We start from the raw sequence: 21,389 nt of genomic DNA on the forward strand, positions 1-21,389 counted from the left end.
AAAGAAAACATACCTCCAGGGGTATGTATAGTGCTCAGCATTACTTATCATTAAGTAATGCAAACCAAGAAATGCAAACCAAAACCACAATGAGATACCACTTTACACATGTCAAGATGACTATTATATATATATAAAAGATAAGCTTTGGTGAGAATAAGGAGAAATTAGAACACTTAAACAGTGTTGGTGAGAATGTAAATTGGCACAGCTGCTATGGAAAACAGTGTGTTGGTTGCTCAAGAAATTAAAAATGGAACTACCATATGATCCAGGAATTCCACTTTTTGGATATATAACCAAAAGAATTGAAATCAGGATTCTAAGAAATATCTGCACTTCTCTGTTAATTGCAGCATTATTCACAATAGCCAAGATATAGAAACGACCTAAATTCCCATCAGTAGGTGAAAAGGTAAAGTGTGGTATGTACATACAATGAAATATTATTCAGCCTTAAAAAAAAGAATCCTACCATTTATGGAGACATGGATGAATCTGAAGGACATTGTGCTAAGTAAAATAAACTAATCTCAGAAGGTCAAATACTGTATGATTCCACTTTTATGAGGTATCTAAAATATTCAAACTCATAGGAGGAGAGAATAGGATAGTGGTTACCAAGGTCTGGGGACAAGAGGAAATGGGGAGCTATTGTTCAATGTTTATAAATTTTCTGTTATATAAGATGAATGCATTCTAGAGGTGCTGTACAACGTAGGGCCTACACAGTATTGTTAACAACACAGTATTGTGCACTTACAAAAATGTGTTAAGGGGGTAGATCTCAGGTTCTTAACATGTGCACACATGAACACACACACACACACACACACACAAAGGGGATACAGGAAACTTTCAAAGTTGATGGATTTATTTATTATTCACTGATCGTGATGATAGTATCACAGATGTATGCATATATCCAGGTTTATCAAATTGTCTATATTAAACATGTACAGCTTTTTTTGTGTTATCAATTATACATAAATAAAACTATTTTTTAAAAAGGGCAAAAGATTTGGACAGATATTTTCCAAAAACAGATATACAAATGACCAATAAGTACAAGAAAAATGTTCAATACCATTAGCCATTAAAGAAATGTGAATCAGAATGACATGAGATCCCACTTTACATCTAGGATAGCTAAAATCAAAAAGATAATAACAAGTGTTGACGAGGATGTAGAGAAATTAGAATCCTCATACGCGGCTGGTGAGAATGTAAAATTGTGCAACTCTTTTGGAAAACAAGTTGGCAGTTCCTCAAATGTAAAAACCTAGAGCTTCCATGTGACTTAGCATTTCTGTTCCTAGGAAAAATGAAAATATACACCTACACAAAAACTTGTGTGAATGTTCATAACAGCATTATTTATAAAAGCCCTAAATTGACAACAAAACAAATATTTATCAACTGATAAATGGATAAATAAAATGTGATATAGCCATAGAAGGGAATGCTATTCAACTATAAAAAAATGAAGCACTGATATATAGATGAACCATGGAAGCAGTGTGCTACATGAAAGAAACCAGTTACAAAAGACCACATAATTTTTTATTCCATTTATATGAAATGTCAAGAATAGGCATATCTATGGAGATAGAGAGTAGATAAATGGTTGACTAGGGCTTGGGGGATGAGGATGTGCAGGGATGTAGGGGGGTGGGGAGTGACTGCAAATGAGTACTGGTTTTCTTTGGGGGATGATAAAACTATTTTAAACTTAAATAGTGGTGATGATTGCCCAACTCTGGGAATATGGTACCACTGTAAATGAGTAAATTTAATGATATGTGAATTACATCATAATAAAGATTTTTTTAAAAAGGAAAACACTATTAAGTAGTTAGCAAATATTGATGATAGCAGCTTATATTTCATAGAACTTCTACAAGTTCCAAAGTAGATATTCAATTAATACTTGATGTGAAGTGTTTTTTTTTAATTTAGAAAAAGGCATCAATAAATTCAAATTATAGATGGATTAATTATTAATTTATTTATTCAAAAATCATTTAATGAACAGTCACTCACCCACTATATGCCAAATACTAAACTTAAGGGGGAAAAAAGGAAAAAAGTGATAAAATGTGGCGTTTCCAGTAAGGTGGGGTAGGGAAGGGTGACAAACAAAATATGAGTTATAAAGTGGTAAAGGCCATATGAGTGGTTAGTGTCCTGAGGGTTAGGGATCAGCTTAGCAAGAGAGGAATCAGGGAAAGCTTAGAGGAAGAGGTCAATCTTGAGCTGGGACTTACTATATGGCTAGGGCTTAGATGTGTGTAATGGGAGGAGAGGGCTTGGAGGCATACAAAATAAGTTAACTTCTACTGCTTTACTTACATTTTGCAACATTAAAGATAAATAAATTGGCCTATGAAAGATTTGCTAAGATAAGCCTTCCCATTACGTGGGATAAATGTGCATTTTGCAAAGCTGTCACAAAATTCTATCTCCTGTTCTAATTCCAGTAAACTTACCACAACACTTTTTGTATAGGTTGTAACTTAGAAAAAAGATAATCCAGATACCAGAAGAAAGGAAATCAATAAACAGGTAGAGTGAAGTGAAATTTAAGATCCAAAGAGAGAAAATAAAATTTTTGAGAGGGTAATATTCAGACTCGATACTGTCTTAATATAATATTTCTTCTCAGTAACTTTTTCCCACAGTTTCTCTGGTCTTGTAACAGGCTAGAATTGCTTTGGTAAAATTTAGTCTTAAGGTTTTTCTGACCGGCCAGGGTAATAAATAGCTTCCTTGGTTAATAATAAATTTCCAATAATAAATTGCTTGGCAGACATTACTTTACTTCTCAAAGCTCTCAAAGCCTTAAATAATGGCCACATTTCATGCAGAAGAAACCTTTATTTGGTACAGTTCAAAAGCTTATTCCATTGGAAAGTCCAATATGGAAAAGTAATATCCTGTATATTGCCTTTTTTGAAGCAACTGGCAGCATTGCTTCTCAGGCTCTCATTTACCCAGTGGGGCAGAGATGAGGCAATAGTCAGCATCTCCATCTTAGAGATGCATTCGAGCTAATTGACTTCCTTCGTGTCACACAATTTGTTACAGATCCACTCTTAGAATTCTGTCTTCTCACTTAAAGTCCAGTGGGTTTTCTAGCAGACATGCTGACTGTGGTTTGAAGGTTTATATATAGAAAAACCATAAGGAAAAAATTCTCAGAGCATTGAACTATTTATCCCTGACTACTGTCATATCTAAGTACTTGGGCCCCCCTTGTCTCCCCTGCTGCCCGTCCTCCTCTCATCTGGCTGTAAGATTTCCCCCTTTGAAACTTAAAATCACTATACTCTACTCTGGAAATGAAACTTTGCTTCTTCGTGCTCTCTTTCTCTAGGTATTAAGGGAACTAATACCTTCCAAAAAGAGCTGTGCTTACATCAAAGGCAAGCTGAGTCCCTTTCTTTGACAGTGCACCTCGCCGTCACATCATCATGAGTTTCTGTCTGTACGAGAGAGAAGAAAGACACTATCCTCCCAAATTCTCTGCATTAAAAAAAAAAAAAAACCAACAAACAAAAACCCTAAAGTATCAAAGCCCATTGCCTTGCAAAAAGATAGTGCCATAAACTTATTAAACATAGTATTAACCTGGAACCCACAATTATAATATGCACACATTGCTGACTTCAATATATAAGAGGTGAATTTGACCAATAAATTCCTGAAAAAATAAAATATCCTTCGTAAGGCATGATCCCAGAATGACGAGCCCAGAAAGCCTATAACTGGTGTATTCTTTCCTTTTGCTTATGATGGGATATTATTATTGAAGTTTCTGATATATATCTTCCAAAACTAAACTTATTCTTGCCATATGATCCAACATAACAAAATAAGGAGGAGATATTCATGAAAATTACAGTCCTCGTTTCTATAAATGGTCACATATTTATAGCTGGTATTTATAACTACCTTCTTTCTTTACTTGTTCTATATTCCCTTTGCCTTCAGCAAGCACATCAGCTGGTTGTGGCTGGTAAAGACCCAGTGGAATGATCCAAAACTTCATGCCTGAACTCTCTGGGCCATTAGTAGCTCTACTTGAATTGGGTTCTTGTAGTTTTCCAGTGACCTTAATCACAGAGCATGGTAATACTAAGGCACACTCTAAGGGATCTCCTGTATCATACACTGGGTGTCTTAAACAACAGGAATTTATTTTCCATTGTTCCACAGGCTGGGAAGTCCAAGATCAGGGTACGAGCGTAGTCATGGTCAATTCCTGGTAAGAACCTTTTTCCTGGCTTATGGACAGCTGCTTTCTCACTTTGTCCCCACATGGAATAGAGAAAGAATGTAAGCAAGCTCTTTGTTGTCTCTTCTTATAAGGGCACCAATCTCATCCTAAGGGCCCCACCTTCATAACTTCATCTAAATAAAGCTAAATGCATTCCAAGTATCATCACAGTGGGGGTTAAGGCTTTAGGATATGAACTTTGGGAGGAAACAATTTAGTCCATAGCTCTAATATTCAAAATGAAAAGGAGTCATCACCACAGAAACTACAACCATTTAAAGAATAATAAAGGGATGTTATGAATAACTTTATGTTAATGTTAATATGTCAGGGATTTCAGATGAAGTGCACAAATTTCTTTAATGACATAAACTGCCAAATCTGATTCATGAAAAAAATAAAAAACCCGAGTAATGCTATATTTATTAAATACATTGAATTTATAGTTAAAAATCTTTACATTAAAGAAACTCTAGACCCAGTGACTTCATTAGTGAATTCTATCATTTAATCCTATACAAACTCTTTTAGAAAATAGGAAAAGAGGGAATACTTACTTATATATTTTATTAGGTCAATATATCAGGTATCTATTGCTGCATAACAAGTTTCCCTAAAATGTAATGGCTGAAAAAAATTATTGAAATTTAAAAATATCTTATTTATAAAGTATGAACTATAAAATAAAAAAGTTTAAAATGAAATCATTGAATTTAAAATTTCTGCTCTTTGAAAGCCGCATTAAGGAAGTGAAAAGGTAGGGGCCAGCCAAGGGGAAAATACTTGCAGTTATACATGACAAAGATCTTGGCTCTAAGTATACATTTCTTACAACTTACTAACCTGAGTATTCCCACCTAAAAAATGAACAGGAGATTTGAACAGACACTGCACAAAATAAGATATATGAAAGTTTAGTAAAAACAGGAAAAGATGGTCAGCATTATTAATCATTAGGTCAAAGCAAATTAAAACTGCAGGGTATCACAATACAATACACAGACACACAAAATGACTAAAATTAGAACAATGATTATATCACTGTTAGTTAAGGATATGGAACAACTGCAATTCTCATACCTTGTTGGTAGAAATGTACATAGTACAACTACTTTCAAAAACACTTTGGCAGTTTCTTAAGGCATTAAATAAACACTTAACATATGACCCTGCAATTCTTGTAGGTATATACCTAAGATAAATTAAAATATTTGTACACACAAAGACTTCTATGAGAATGTTCATGGAGGTATTGGGGAAGAAGTCATTGTGGGACTAATCACCCTTCTTCGGGATTGTCCATCAGTACCCTGGGCTTGGAACATTCTTCTACATGGAAGCCATGTGCAAGGTATTGCTTGGCTATTCTTCTTTATTAGGAGAAATTTTTCCCCATTCTGGGTATGCTCTGAACTTCCACACACTGTTAAAGCATGTGTATCACATGACACCTGACTATTCCCACCAGAATATCTGTCACCTGTAGGATGAAACCAGGTCTTTGCCTGCATCAGCTATTGGAAAAGACTTGCTGGCCGTGGGAGACCAGTGCACCCTACAGATGCTAACCTCACTGTGTCTCTTCTTTGTGTGACTACCTCTTGTTACAATCAGTACCTAGTGTATGAGTCCTCCTTGGTGACTCCAAACCCATAGAAGATGCATTGGGTCAAGTGTGTGAGCTCCTACTTCTGGTGGTAAGCAGTGGTATGGTCTCTCATCATCCACATAGTGGGAATCTGCACTTGGGACGGGTAGCTAGATCTTCCTGCTTGGAAGGTTTTAGCCCAAACTGGAAACAATCCAACTTTCTTTTCTTTGAAAAGAAAAATAAATTGTAGTTTATCTATAAAATGGAGTCTTACCCACCATAAAAAGGATAAACTGCTAATACATTCAGAATCCATGAATGAATCTCAAAAACGTTATGCTGAACAAAATGAGCCAGACACAAAAGAATGCTAGTATAATGATTTTCATTTATATAAAATACTAAGACAGGCAAATCTAATATACAGTGACAGAAAGCAGATCAGTGGTTTCCTGGGTTTAGGTTGGGGGTGAGGGGTGAAGATCAACTAAGCAGGGGCACAGAGGAATCTTTTGGGGTGATGGAAATTATTTATATAGCGATTATGATGTGGTTAAATAGGTGTGTGCTTTTGTTGAACTGTATACTTAAAATATATGCATTTTATGGTTTACAAATTATACCTCAATCAACTTGATTCCAAAAATTAAGTAAATACAGGCAAAATACTGCAACGAAAAACCAAAGATTGTCAGATTAAATTTTAAATATTCATTTTATGCCATTTAAAATGACATTTCCCAAACCAAAAGATTCAGAAACATTTAAAGGAATAATCAGAATGAGACATACAGACAAGCGTTAACAAAATAAAGCTGTTATAAACAATGAATTTAAGATATAAATACTGAATTAGAGAGATGACCATGATCGATTAAGTGGAGAAAAAAGTGACCCAGGATATAGTATATTGTGGGTGTGTGGATTTGTCAGGGACCCACCCAGAAAGAGCACAATGGTAGGGCTTAACTGATGAGCACGCAGTGAGGGACTGACTATTTACCTAGGAGGGGGCAGGGCTAAGGGAGTCAACAAAGGATGATGGGGCCCCTGGGTAAGAACAACAGGAAACCAGTGCTGCCTCTCTGTGTGAAAGAGAAAAGCAGAGGAACACAGCCTGAGCTGCCTGGCAGCAATGGAGGAAAGGGCTGTGGTTGGGAGAAGGGCAACAAAGAGGTGTAAGTGCCGCTCGGAAGCCAAACCCTGGAAAAGCCCTCAGTGCGATCAGCACAGATCAGCCTCCCAGGACGCCGGGGATGAAAGGGCAGAATGTCTGAGGGGCACAGGGACAGGTGTAAAACCATGGGCCCAGATACCACTCTCAGACACCAACACATAAAAGTAACACACAAAAGGCAAAAGCAAAGCAAAACACCAGAAATCTGTCTCACGGGTGCACGCTCTCTCTCTCTCATCTGTTTTATCTATCTTAATATGTTTTTATGAACCTGAAGAAACGACTGGAAAACCACAAAATTATTGCTATTGATTTAAACAAGAAACATTAGAATTTAAGAGGGGTTGGGGAGGAAACTATCTTAACTTTTTATTTACTCATATCATTTCGTTTGTTTCAATGTGCATATATCAGCTCTGCACTTTATGAATATACACTGAAATAAAGTGGCATTGTACAAAATACAAATGTATAAACATGCACGTAAAATTAAATTTCACAAGAACCGTAAATATTGACAGTGCTTCTGGTTTGTCTTGTTTCTATTCTAAAAATTTTTGGGGGGTGCCTGGGTGGCTCAGATGGTTAAGCGTCTGCCTTCGGCTCAGGTCATGATCCCAGGGTTCCGGGATCGAGTCCCACATCGGGCTCCCTGCTAGGAGGGGAGCCTGCTTCTCCCTCTGCCTCTGCCTCTCTCTCTCTGACTCTCATGAATAAATAAATAAAACAAACAAAAAATTTTTTTCAAAAATATTTTTACTTAGTTTTCTTCTTTCCATCAAAATTAAATTGACAATAAAACTGCTTCAAACAGAACAAGCATGCTGTAATATTAATGAATGGCATCATGACTGAACTTAAAGTGATGATATATGCCCACTGGAATCATCCATGTGGGGCTAATATGCTGGTGCTCTTAAGAATCATGGTTATTGTCTTTGAAGTTTTCTAAATTTAAAATTCACAGGTATAGAAGTACATGAGTGAGAGTATGTGTGTGTGCATGTACATGTATGTGTCTCACATATGTATAATTTGTATATAAAATGGAATATTTTTATATAAAGATGGAACTAGAATTCCCTTCTCAATTAAACCCTGATTTCTCTCTCTAGACATTCTTGTCCATTATTCGTCATGGTTCCTGGCTCTAGCTTCTCCTTTGTTTACATTATTATTATCTTTCCTTATTTGTCATTCTCCTTGGTTACATTTGAAGTGGATGTTGGAGAGCATTCCCTATTCTGGAGAAGAACAGTTTGCACAGCCTGATTTCTGCTGGACCAAGCTTGAGAGCCAGTAGGTTGAATCTGGACTTTTGGGGGTTTTTTGGCAATACAATTCAATCAAAACTTAGTATATTTCTTTTCTTTTCCTTCCTTCCGCTCGCTTTTTTCCCCTTCCTTCCTTCCTTCCTTCCTTCCTTTTTCTTTCTTTCTTTCTTCCTTCCTTCCTTCCTTCCTTCCTTCCTTCCTTCCTTCCTTCCTTCCTTCCTTCCTTCCTTCCTTCCTTCCTTCCTTCCTTCCTTCCTTCCTTTCTTTCTTTCTTTCTTTCTTTCTTTCACACCCCTGAACCTAATATCCAACCCCTAGATCTAAAACATTAAAATGAAGTTCCACTAATGTACTCTTTCTCTATCTATCCTCTTCCTGCCTTCCTCAGAGGCAGCTAGCCCCTATCTTAAATTCTGTGTTTATCTACCTACATACACACCACACCACACACACACACACACACACACACACACACACTTGAACAGTGATTTTTTAAATTAAAGTTGGTTTTAATTTTATAAAAGGTCTTTATGCTGAATGTAATCTGTGTCCCACTCCTGGTACTCAAGTACAACCTAATCATGTTTTTGCAGGTATCTGTAGTTATTTGTTTCCTACACCGTGTAATATTTCAAAGTGTAAATATACCAATTTTCCCCCTCTTTCTTTTAGGGATTTATTTATTTACTTATTTGAGAGAGAGTGCATGTGAGCAGTGGGAGGGGCAGAGGGAGAGGAAGAGAAAGAGTCCTCAAGCAGACACCCCGCTGAGTATGGGGCCCCAATATGGGGCTGGATCACAGGACCCTGAGATCACGAGCTGAGCCGAAATCAAAGAGTCAGATCCTTAACCAACTGAGCCACCGGGGGCCCCAATTTTCCCCCTCTTTTCTATGGTAAATTCCAATATTTTGCTATTATTAACAGTATTGGTGCGCACATTTCTGTATATATTTCCTGGTGCAAATGTGCAAGAGTTTCTCTTGAGTATGTACCTAGGAATAGAATTGCTGGGTCTTAGGTTATATTCAGCTTTACGAGGCAAAAACAAACTGTCTTCCAATTTATACTCGAACCAGCCATATTTTTTCAGCCCACACCATCTCTAATAGTATTATGAGACTCCTTAATTTTTGCCCAACAAGGGAGTATAAAATAGTATTTAATTTTGGTGATCTTTTATTATGTATTTACTATTTGATGACTTATTACCTGTTTTCTTCCAGTAGAATATAATCTTCATAAAGCCTGGAAAAAAAAAACCCTCAGCAGTTTTCTGATCTATTTGCTTTCAGTCAATTTCATGTACCAGGAAGCACACTCAAAGTTTATTCTTAGGCATAATTATGAAACCAAATTGATTTATTTTCTTCTAGCCTCCCTGCCCCTCTCTTTTAGTATAATGATGAATACCTTTAGGCCATCTGAAATAAAAGGTGGAAAGATCATACTCTATCTGATCTCTTTTGTAGGACTAACTCTCTTTGTTCTCTGAAAAATTTTACTGAGACTTTGATGCTCAAAGTATTTTTCAAACTTATCTCTTACTGTCTGAAGTCCAGGAACAATTCACCTTTCCTAGCCTTAGAAACTCCAAATGTAGAGTCTCTCTATTTCCTCTTGTTTCTGCTTATAAACCAGTCAATTCTTCCTTGAGTTGATCTATTTTAATACTTCACCAAAGGAGAAGTGGCCAGTATAAATAGTCTTATTATTTCTAGTCACTTCTTCTAAAGCAGTGGTTCTCACTCAGGGGCAATTTACCCCCTCCGGGGGCATTTGACAATGTCATGACTAGGAAGATGTGATGGCATCTAGTAGTTGACACCAGAGATACTGCTAAACATCCTACAATTAACAGGACAGCCACCCACATCAAAGAATTACCTAGCCTAGCATGTCAGTTGTGCTTCTGTTGAGAAATCTTAATCTAGAGATACCAACTCAGAAAGTACATTGTCTGCCCTCTGACTTATAGGTGATAGGATGAAATGTTTTACCATTGTATAACATGACTTTCCATCTTTTCAACTTTTCCAACTATTTTTTGCTAATGAGTGCTAAGGTAATGTTACAAACCTTTTTTAAAAAGATTTTATTTATTTATTTGACAGAGAGAGAGAGAAAGAGCATACAGGCCGGGGCAGGAGAGGGAGAAGCAGGATCCCCGCTGAGCAGGGACCCCCCCGCCCCCCCACATAGGGCTCAATCCCAAGTCCCTGGGATCATGATCTGAGCCGAAGGTAAATGCTTTAACCAACTGAGCCACCCAGGTGCCCCGGTAATGTTACAAATCTTAAGCCCTTTGTTACATTAATGCCTCTCTTCAAGGTCATAATTTCTGTGTCCAGGTTGTCTAAGGGCTGTAAGAAAAATTCGAAAATTTCAGTGACTTACCACAATAACAAAGGGTGTAATGTGGCTATTTGTAGACAGTTAGCTTTCTTCCAAGGCATGACTCAAAGACGGAAGTTTTTACCTTCCCCAATATTTCAGAGTCCTCCACTGGGGAGGTAGATGAGGGAAGAGAGAGAAAAGGTAGACAATAACACGGGAGGATTTTTTGACTTGAGATGACACACATGATTTCTATTTACTTTCTTTGACTTGCCACATGATCTATCTTTCTTTGTTTCTGACGTTCATAGAAATGACTCTTGTTTTAAGCTCTTTGACTTCTTAAAAAGAAATTACACTGTATTGTTCTTATCTCAAAGGCACTTAAGCTTTTAGGAGAAAATGTTCATTGATCAAGGAAGAAAATAAAATTGCTCACTCTTGGATGTTTATTGCCAAATTTTTCCCCTATTTCCATTCTTATAACTCTGTAGCATATTATTTTTTCAGATACGTTAATACCCTCATTCACTGGCCTGTGAGTTAGGTTATCTCTATTCTGATTCATGTGTAGGTTTTAAAGCTGAATATTTGGAGGATAAACTTATTCTCATAATTTCTTAGTTCTTTATGATCATCAATTTTCTTTCCATATAGTCTTTATTCTAGCAAAATTATATTTTCCTTTCTTGACTTGAGTGAGAGAGTGCAAGGCTTTATGAATTCCCATGTCTAGAAAGAAGCCAGATTAGAGCTGTCATGAAAGGATTTTCCCCATTTCACCAGACAATGCATTATCGAAAGGATTTTCCCCATTTCACCAGACAATGCATTATCGACATATGCAGATGCTGAAGTGTAGAGGGTTCTAATGGGGTCTGTAAAGAATATACAAAAGCACCCCATGAGAGAAATAGCCAGTCACTGGATATCTGCCCCTCGGAGAACATCAGATAGGAAAGAGAGACAGTAACAGGATTAGCAACTTAAACAGGCCACATGTCCCTTCTCATTAACTTATTCACTTACTCAGTAGATTTGGTTTGAATGCCATCTGTGCCAGGCACCATTCCATAATCTGGGGATACATGAGAGAGCAAAATGAATAAAGACATATGCCCTCTTGGAGCTTACATTCTAATGGGAGAAAGGCAGACAATAAACATAATAAATAAATTACATAGGATGTTAAAAGATGGATTTTGAAATCAACAATGCTCTTGACTGAAACATATAGCCCTTTTTCACTGGATTAAAACATGGAATCAGAGACTACATTTTCCAGAAAAGTGCCTCTGAAAAGAAGGGAGACACAAGTCATGAGGTCAACAGCAGGCCTTTATTTTTCTTTAAAATAAGAGAGATTATTCTTTGTTTATATGCTAAAGGGAAAGAGTTTGAATATACAGAAGAGAATAGATCAATTAGTGGAATGAGAGTTCAGAAGAAGTGACAGGGGTAGAATTCACATCAGGAAATTGAATTGTCTTTCTCACCAGGTTCATTATGAAAGAAGGATTTCTGTACTAGTCATTTGCCAGACCTCCCTTTCCCTCCTTCCCACCTTGCCCCCTACCCCTCCACATGTACACAGTATCTTGGACCTTCTGTCTACATGGAGCATGGTATTATGTGGCCACATTTGCTAATAACATCCAAAGGATTATTGACTTTTTGATCTCACTCCTCAACTGACAATGTAATAGAATAAAGCTTGGTAACAAACATGTCTTCCAGCAATGTACTCCATTTGATCCCTGTGGTAATTCATAGAGTCTCACTGAGAGCCTTTCAGATAGATAGATTAAGATAGAGATAAAGATAGAGCTAGCTAGAGAGAGAGAGAGAGAGAGGTAGAGGTAGAGGTAGAGATAGATCTGCAAGCCTATTCTCTTTTGTGACTTCACAGGGAAAATATTTTCTGAATCGAATGTGAAGATTTCAGGATGTTTTCGTTTTCTAATTGTTTCTCAGAAATTAAGATGTCCAGTTCCTGCTTGTCTTTTTGCATCTTACAACGACTAACTTAAAAAATGACAGCAAGTGACAATAAGAATTTAAACAACTTATCTTAAATATGCTTTTGAATCTTGAGCACATGATTTATCTGATCCTGTTTTTAAAAATCTAGTCCACTGTTAAGTCTTTGTATATGTTCACACCACCTCTTTTTTTTTTTTTTCTTTGCAAATGGCACTGATCACGTGAAAGGAAAATAGCAAAGGTTATCCTACTCTGCAAATAAGGTAACTCATCTAATTCTAATAACTATGGTCTAATCTTGGCTCTTCCAATAATACTAAAATAATTGAAAACCACACCATGAACAAGTCTAAAAGCGCCAAAGTGACATAAAACTAATTAATCACTATCAATTTAATATGTGCCCTATCCGTTCAACCAGCTCAGCTCCTCTTGACTTTATGGATGATATTCACTCAGCTCACTGTGCACATCAATTCTCCAGAAAATGGAGTTCTGTCTCTCCTCCACTTACAAAAGTAGTTTAGTACTGTGAACTCCTTCTACCGTAATTCTTCGGGTCAATCCCATCATCTTTCAGAGACCACCTCCTCCTCAAATGAGTGCACGAACCAGTGCTGTGATTTGCACTGCAGTGTTTTGAAAGTATTTCTGGGCTACATTTCCTTTCTAAAATTGTTCATCTTCTTCAAGATCGCATCAAAGACCTCTTCACTGGCATTTCTATTTCTCACAAAGTACCAGAAAGGTCAATGATAATTTTTTCCTTTATTTATGTGATGTAGGTGGTATTGTGTACCAGATGTAGTTAATCTATTCATAATAAAGAACATGTCCATCATCCTCAATGCTAATATTTTTTATTCAATACCACGGTAAAGCACATTAATTATCTTTTCTTTCTAGCTTGAACTGAAAACCTATAGACTCTTTTTAGTTTTAAGTAAATAAAACTCAGGCAAGTTGCTTAAATGTACAAAGCAGCCATTTTTTTATCTATTACAAGGGGAAACAATACCATTTATCCCATGTAGTAAAGTGTCTGAAGTGTTGGATAAATGTTATCTATTATTTTTATTCTTACTCTTACAATTACTACTCAGTTACTCTCCATCCTGAATGTGTTACGAAGCATAGCAGACCTGCTCTGCAGGAGGAAACAGTAAAGAGCATCTAGAAAACTGGATGCTCCAGGTCATCACATCTACAATAATGCGGTATAGGCTGAGTGAGAGGCTGACGATTATAAGAGAGTAAGAATTTTAAAGTACAAGATAAAGCTCCTTATGACAGGATCACTTAAGTCACGAAATATCACAAATCTTGTCAGCATGATGTTTCAGGGTCATTCCCTTCTTAGATATGTGCCCTAACCTTTGGAAAAGAAAGAACTCTTCATGACATTTGCACATTTATATAATATCGAACTTATTTTTCCAAGCCAGATCTTTCCTGCACAAAGACTTGGAAATATATATCTGCCTTGAGAGTGGCATTTCCAGGGGCTCCTCCCTTAAGAGGTCTGGGACTCTGCCAACTTCACTGGAGTCAGTGTGTGTCAGGCAGGCAAGTTTCCGTTAATAATTCATAATGACTCTGGGCAGGATAGCAGGTTTTATCACCCCCAGTGTTTAAAATATATCATTTATTAAGAATAGAATGTTAGAATATGAAGCAATCCTCATATCATTGTTTTTCAAACACATGGTGAAAATAGTGCCATACGATTCTGGATATACCAGAGCAATCACTATCTTTCAGTCATTGTGCCCGAAGCTGATGGAAAGATTGTGGCAGATAAAATTTGCCTTCAAAAACGTTCACTCAGTGGGGAGATTTATTTCTCAGCCTCCTTAATTCAGTACTTGGCTGAGGGGCTTGCTTTGGCTGGGGAGATGTTAGGAGGCAGGGTGGAGGCAGCCCCGGGAGGAGAGTGCTTCTGTGATGGGCTTGCTGCTTGAGCCTAGCTTTCACCCTGGAAGACTGTGCCTGGGATTGCTGGCCCTGCCCCAGCAGGGGGCTGGAGAGAAGCTGGGGCTCAGCAGAGCTCTTAAGGTAGCCCAGGCTGATGGGCTGCACACCGCCACCTGAGAATATATGGTGACTGTCTTAATCCTCTGAGTTTTGGAAGTTTGTTAAACAGCATTTTTTGGCATGCAGCAGTAGTTGACAATAATCACAGCATGTCACACTGCACTATGGGGCACACCTCATATTGGTGTCTCTACTTAATTTAATGATTGTTTAGTTAAGCTCAACTGCCCAGATACCAAAGAACCATCAAAGGAGATGCTGACAAATACAGCACATAAAAGGGGGACATATGCAAGACCAGCTAGATGGCTCCTACTTCCTTTCTCTATCATAAAACTCTTGTCTAAGGTGTTATTAAAAATGAATAAATAAATCATACCACTGTGATTGGGCTGAGCACATTCTGTGAGAGATGCTGTTGGTGACCTATCCCCATCCCCACCCACAACTCTTTCTCCCAAGTCTGTTTCCATGGTTGTTCTATGGATGCCTTTCAGACCTAGTCAGGGCCAATAGGATGTAAAAGCAGAAATACCCAGGTGGGGGCTTCTAGGGTAAAGAAAAGTCTTTTTAAATAAAAAGACTCTAGTGGCATGCCCCTTCAGCCACACCCATCCTCCCTGCCTCAGCCCAAGGGCAGCAGACATTTTTTTGTGACCATGAGTTCACACGTGAGGAGAAGGCCAAGAGATAAACAGTGGCTCTACCGTCATTGAACTTCTCAACCAAGGCCAGCAGCATGCTGTTTTGCAGGCTCCTAATTATGTCTGAAAATGACCTCCTCCTTTAAAGTCCTCTGTTACCTGCTGCTTTTATAAGCCTCTCTATTGTACTTTAGAGCAAACAAAAAGAAAACGTCCAGATATACCATGGCACGGAATCCCTGTGTTAAGTTTATTAGCCTAGTTATTCCCAAAATCATCATTATATAATATCTATCACTACCAAATCCCCCAACACCTTTATTAACTGAAAATAAAAGCATTAATACTTGAACTAAATTGGCAAATTTCTAAGTTTTTTTTCTGTATTCAAAGAAACAAAGGATGCTTTAAGATTAGGGTATAGGGGCGCCTGGGTGGCTCAGATGGTTAAGCGTCTGCCTTCGACTCAGGTCATGATCCCAGGGTCCTGGGATCGAGTCCCACATCAGGCTACCTGCTCCTTGGGAGCCTGCTTCTCCCTCTGCCTCTCTCTCTCTCTGTCTCTCATGAATAAATAAATTAAATTAAAAAAAAAAAAGATTAGGGTATAGACCTTTGGTGATTGTGAACAAAAGAAAATTTTCTAGAGTGATAAAGATGAAGTGCTTTTGGAAAGGTTATCCATATATCAGAAGGTTAAAACATCAATATCAAATAGTCAGGAAAATTTAGACGTACTGTAAGGTACAATTAACTTGTCTTCAGAGTATTACAGGTTCTCCTGTAAGCCTAATTGTGCACTCTTTCCATGGCTTTCTTGTATTCGCAGTAGAGATTAGGAAATCGTTAGCTTAGTCATTAATTGGTAAAGATTTCTTTCCACCAGTGAATTTTCATTGAATATTAACACATGATTAACCCCACCTCACACATCAAGAGAAATGATGTGAAACCATGTGAAAACCTGGCAATATTTTGTGACTGTTGAAATCTGCTAAATAATTCCAGATCATAGATCCAATGCCTTTGTTCAAATATTAAAATTATGTTCTTCTATTTCATGATAGAAACATGAGTGATGCAATTATAGCGTTTATAAGCCTCACCCCAGGAAGAGGTCAATAGAAACCAACATGATCCTTGATTTCTTTTCTCTAAGTCTCTGAAATAGCTAAGGATTTAAGTTACATATGTCATGTATATTTGATTGACACCATAAGGTTTTCATCTAAATTCGAAACCTAACTCTGTTTGGATATATTTTAACATTCTTATTGCATTTAGTCATGAGACTTGAATTCTGATAAGCTACAATGTGTGATGTGACTAGATCATACCAAACAGGTTACTTCTGAAATTAGTTTGAATCAATAATCCAAAAAGGGAGGGGGCTGTGCAGAAAAGGCTATCTTGCTTTAGTTCTGTTGTGAAATAAAATCAAAACCATCAAAATGAAAATTCCCCTCATCACAAATATAATTTGCAATCTATACCAGATATACAGGAGAAATAGATAGCAGCTAAAACAGACAGATAAAGCCAAATGAAGGAGCTAAAGGCAAAAGGAAACTAGTGATAGAAACAGAATGTAGAACAGCGGGCAGCCCAGCCAACACAGTGAAAATGTGAATAAGCACATTTGGTAACCAACCTCCAATCATGGACGCCTGCTGAACAAGATGCTTCCTCTTCATTAATCTGCTAGAAAATAGAAGGTCTACTTGTCCCATGTCAGAGAGATAGGGGATGAGTACCTAGGCAAAGAAATCATTTCTTTTCCTTTAAAGATAATAGGATTGCAGGATGATGGACAGGAAGGAGGGGAAAGAGAGGCACTAGCTCTTACTTGATCTGCATCCCCAATGTCAGTCAGGTAACAACTGGGAAAATAAAATGCAAACTCTTATTTTGTCTGGAATCTGTGTCCTTCACTAAATCCCCAAATGATGAAGCACCGAGGTGGGAGAAGGAGATGATGGCATTAATAAGAGAGATAGAGAATATCCCACGTCTTTTTGCATTGATTGTGGAAACTTATTATTATTGTGTTATTCCTGGTAGCCAGGCCTAAATGGGACGTCACAGATGTGGGTTCACATTCTTAAGGATATTTGCTCAAAAGATGCCATCCCTTCCTCTCCCCCATAAAAGTTGCTGTATGTTGAAGCTGTTAAAAAGAGATAACAGGCCCAAAATGGAGTCATTCATGCTAAGCCCAAACCAAGACTTAATACCTAACCCAACTGAAGTTTCAGCTTCTTCCAGGAATATAATCCTAACTGGTCAGTCTCGAATTTCCTGGTCAAGGCCAGTGAGGTAATCTACTTTCTAGACCTTTTGCATCCCCTAACGGAAGATGACCTTGCCCGAAACAATTTGCTCTTTTCCCCCTTCTGCCCATAAAAGTCTTGCATTTTGTTCAGCTCCTCGGAGCTTCTTTCTATCTGCTAGATGGGATGCTGCTTGATTCATGAATCTTTGAATACAGCCAATTAGATTTTCAAATTTCTCAGCTGAATTTTGTTTTTTAACAAAGCTCTATGTAAAAATCAGAGCATTGAAATGCCATTCAGGATTAGTTCTCAAGGGGGAGCAGTCAAAAGAGGAGGAAACAGGAATTGAGGCATAATTCTCCTTTCTTTCTGCTTTCTTGCAAAAGTCCAAGATCTTTGAATGAAGAAGAGAAGAGCCATGGACTCAAAGAGTATAGTCAGGCAGACCAGAGTTCCCACATGGAGACTTAGCTTTGTTATTTCCTTTTTTAAGGAGATTTTGTGCTTGAATACTCATGAGAGGTGAGTATGACGTGGCCACTGGATGTCTCTCTTCAGTTTCATTTTTCTTCCCATCATCAGCTCCCAGAATTCCAGACAGACCAAACCCTGCTTTCCTTTGAAATCCACTCAATCTCTTGTGGTGGGCACTTACTGGGCCCTAAGAAAACCCACCTCTTACCTGCCACCCTGCCATCCCATACTTCTGGTCCTCTGACATGACCCAGCACTCTTTCCTCCAGAAACTTCCCTCAACCAGGCAGACTTCAGTGCTCTCTTCTGTCTGCGTCCTTAGTATCTTGAGAATGCATCCATTTCAGCCATTTCGTAAGTTGGCATACTAAACAGTCGTTCCAAGACGGTTAATTAACTTAAAGACAAGAACTTAAATATTTCATCTTTTTATCCTGAATAGCCAATACATAATAGGTGCTCTAAAACATACATTTTTTAGTGAGCAAAAGAGTTGTTTTTTCTTCTTTTTATGTTATATTTGATACCAGTTCCCTTCTTAACCAAAGGAAAAAAAAAATGCTTATTGATTAAATCCAATTGACAGAGCCCATTTCTCATCCCTGATGTTTACTTGGTAAGTTCTCCATCTATGTTAAGATTGTAGAAATAGATTTTGATAATAGTTGAGTATAATTTTCCAGATGATGGGTTGTTGGGGACAGACTCTGACTTACCAGTTTGTCTCTTTGTATTTAAATCGTATTCTTCCTCAATAAAAGAGCTGTGGGTTGATCTCAGGAATGCAACAAAAATCCAACTCCTACAGAAGAAGAAGAAAGCTACCAAATGAGGCAAGAGAACAGTCAGTGTCTAGGCATCTCAGGGTGTAGCCCAGTTCTTTCTTGGAGATGTTAAGATGTCATTGGCTGTTCTGCAAAGACAGCCCAAATGTGCACTTGCTTCAGTCTCAGTTCATGCAAATCAGCCAGTTATCCATTTCCTAAACACTGACTCCTTAGGGAAACTGGTGCAGTTGGTAGTCATCTGATTATCATTTCTGTCACCAATAAGCCTGATAAGAGTCAGTTGGAGTCCAGCTCCACCATTTCCTTTCCGAAAAAAAAAAAAAAAAATTTAATCAGGCCTCCATTTACATCATACAAGATCCTCATGGGGCTGCAATTTTCTCTTTCTCTCTTTCATTGAGCATCAGTTCTGTTTTTATACCTGGATCAAGAATTAGCCCAGGAGAATGAGGATTCTTATTTGAATCACAGATATTAAGTTGGGACTACTAATATTCAATCAATGCTTGGAGAAACCAGTTTCAGGAACACCTTGTGTTGGCTGCTCACCATGTTTAGGATTGAGAAGTAGGACACAAATCTTCATTGTCCTGGGTGAGACCAGTCCTGTAAGTTTTGTGGAGTGAGTATGGATTTTCCATAGGAGGAAGTCACTGGGAAGAAGTGGTCACTTCTGGTGACATCTGGCAGCAGCCCCAGAATTCCAGTCCCCAAAAAGAAACTATAAGGATGCCTCTGCAGCAAGGCAGGTTCCAGAGTCTCCATTATACACATCCAGCTCCAGGAGAAGCACAGAGAAAGCAGCAACACCTCTCCCTAATGGCATGGCTAACTGACACATTTTTAAACTAAAATATGTTACTAACTAGCACTCTGCATCTCTCCTTCTTCCAATCCCAACATAAAAATAAAGACACAGTTTTGTCTTATGAAGCACTGACCCAATCAGTAAATATTGGTCTGACCATGACTAACTGAAATGGGGCTGATGTTGACAGAGAGGAAGAGCTCCCAATAAATAGCAAGAGTGGTATCCCCAAACCCATTACCCAAGTAATTCGGTAGTTAACACCTTAAAAAATCCACCTTCCGATTTCACAGATTTCTTTTCTACTGCATGTCAGAGCAGAGCAGAGTGTATGTGGAACAGATGGTCCTCATGTACACACCCCATACTTAGTGTCGTGCCAAGCTTATGCTTCCTTCACTTTCTTCATGAAAACAGGCATGCTGAAAATATGTTTGCGGATGGCACAGAAATGCTGTGCACATTTTAGCCGTCATGGCAAAGCAGGAAAAATTCAGAGCCATAACAAGTAAAAACAAAAACCACTGAAAAGTAATTTTTCCCTCCACCAGGCAATAATCATTTCCATGCCCGAACATGGCAAGTCACAAACGCATTGTGTTAAATGCCATTCAAAGAAAAGAGGGGTGGGTATTATGGCATCAAGACAGAAAATCTTGGAATGGGATCAGGCATCTCATGCTGTAACAAAGGGTGTTCAATTCTTGTCAATTTCAGAAAGCAGGCCTGTGCTTCCATGGTGAGGGAAGCAGTAAAGGAAGAAGAAAACGAGTTGGCTTATTAAATGTCACCTAGTTTTGCACTTTTGTGTCTGCCCAGAAAATTGCAATTGGCCTCTTTTTTGCTCTAATATTTTATATCATGTAAAGCACAATCCCATTAGGCAGTTTAGACCCATGAATTGAATAAATATTATAATTAACAAAGAAAACATTAAAATATTAAAAATAATAATAGCTGCTGTACTCTCAAGCTATTATTTAGCTTGCCAAACCACATCCCCTCTGAGTCCATTTGTGGACCCCCTCTCTGTTTTGTGGATTATCCTGAAATTAACAATAGACCTCAAAAAACCAGGCATCTGTAATCTCATATCCTACACAGTAAAGATTTGCTCATAGGAAGCCTTATCCTAGATATTGTATCAGCAACATATACAAGGCAAGTTCCTTTCTCTAAATTGTTTAGCCCCATGGATCACTAACCTATCATGATACTTAGATTTGGAAGAGATCTTAGAGATCAATTCATTCATGTCTTCCAAAGTATGAGACTCCTAAGCAATAGACTGTCCACCTACGTCACAACGCATGACACTTCCAGAGATAGCCAACTCCCTGCTAACTTTTATTTCAGTAGGTACAAGTTTGGTTTCATTAGTTCAAGAAACAACCACTTACCACCTTCTGGGACCCAAATCCTTTTTGAGCAGTGCAAATATAAAAAGAAATAATGAAGAAGTCCTGCCCTCAAGGAGCTCATAGTTAGGGAGCCCAAGCCTAGTTACAGAGCTTGACAAATAAACAATTTCAATGCAATATGATAACTATTGTGGGAAAGGAAATTCTACTGTGGTCATTTTTCAGCATACTCTTCACTTTTCCTTATGACCTTTACCTAAGTTTGTAATTAATTACATATTTATCACTATAATTATCCGTTTAATTACTGTCTCCCCCGTTAAAAGGTAAGCTTCATGAAAGAAGAAACTAAATCTGTTCAAAAGT

The sequence above is a fragment of the Mirounga leonina genome, unplaced genomic scaffold (genome assembly GCF_011800145.1).
Source record: "Mirounga leonina isolate KUSES-001 unplaced genomic scaffold, KU_Mleo_1.0 Mir_173, whole genome shotgun sequence".
In the NCBI taxonomy this organism is placed as follows: Eukaryota; Metazoa; Chordata; class Mammalia; order Carnivora; family Phocidae; genus Mirounga; species Mirounga leonina.